The sequence below is a fragment of the Palaemon carinicauda genome, chromosome 18 (assembly GCF_036898095.1).
Source record: "Palaemon carinicauda isolate YSFRI2023 chromosome 18, ASM3689809v2, whole genome shotgun sequence".
Lineage (NCBI taxonomy): Eukaryota > Metazoa > Arthropoda > Malacostraca > Decapoda > Palaemonidae > Palaemon > Palaemon carinicauda.
Window position 1 is genome coordinate 10,230,732 of NC_090742.1, and position 1,371 is coordinate 10,232,102.

A 1,371-nucleotide genomic window follows, 5' to 3' on the forward strand; every position below is an offset into this window, starting at 1 on the left:
TGACATTAGTGTCATTCCACTCTACTCCAAAATAACATTCATGTCATTCCACTCCAAAATATTGCCAGTCCACACCAAAATGACATTAGTGTCATTCCACTCCAAAATGACATTCATTTCATTCCACTTCTAAATAGTGTCGTTCCGCACCAAAATGACATTCATGTCATTCCACTCCAAAATGACATTAGTGTCATTCCACTCCAAAATAACGTTCATTTCATTCCACTCCTAAATAGTGGCGTTCCACTCGAAAATTACATTTGTGTTATTCCTCTCCAAAATGACATTAATGAAATTTGTCTCCAAAATAACATTAGTGTCATTTGTCTCCAAAATGACATTAGTGTCATTTCACTTTAAATTGACATTAGTGTCATTCCTCTCCAAAATGATATTAGGGTTATTTGTCTCCAAAATGACAGTGTCATTTCACTCCAAAATGACATTAGTGTCATTCCTCTTCAAAATTACATTACTGTCATTCCTCTTCATAATGACATTAGTGTCATTCTTCTAAAAATATTACATTAGTGTCATTCCTTTCCAAAAATTACATTAGTGTTATTTCACTGCTAAATGACATTAGTGTCACCCAACTCCAAAATGACATTAGTGTCACTCTGCTCCAAAATGACATCAATGCCATTCCTCTTCAAATTATATTAATGTCATTCCACCCCAAATGACATTAGTGTCATTCTTCTCCAAAAGGACATTGGTGTCATCTCTTTTCAACAGGACATTACTGTCATTCCACTCCAAAAGGACGTTAGTGTCACTCCAATCCAAAATGACAGTGTCATTCCACTCGAAAATAACATTAGTGTCATTCAACTCCAAAATGACACACTGTAAGTGTCACTCTACTCCAAAAGTACATTCGTTATTCCTCTCCAAAATTACATTCATTTCATTCCACTCCTGAATAGTGTCATTCCGCTCCAAAATGACATGTGTTATTACACTCCAAAATGACATTTCTGTTATCCACTACAAAATGACATTAGTGTCATTCCTCTCCAAATTAACATTGATGCCATTGTCCAAAATAACATGAGTGTCATTTGTCTCCAAAATAACATTAGTGTCATTTCACTTAAAATTGACATTAGTGTCATTTGATTCCAAAATGACATTAGTGTTATTCCTCTTCAAAATTTCATTACCATCATTCCTCTTCAAAATGCCATTAGTGTCATTACTCTTCAAAATGACATTAGTGTCATTCCTCTCCAAAATAACATTAGTGCCACTCCACTCCAAAATGACATCAGTCCAATTCTTCTCAGAATTACATTAGTGTCATTTCAGTCTACATAGCATGAGGGCAATTTCACCCCAAATGACATTAGTGTCATTCTTCTCCAA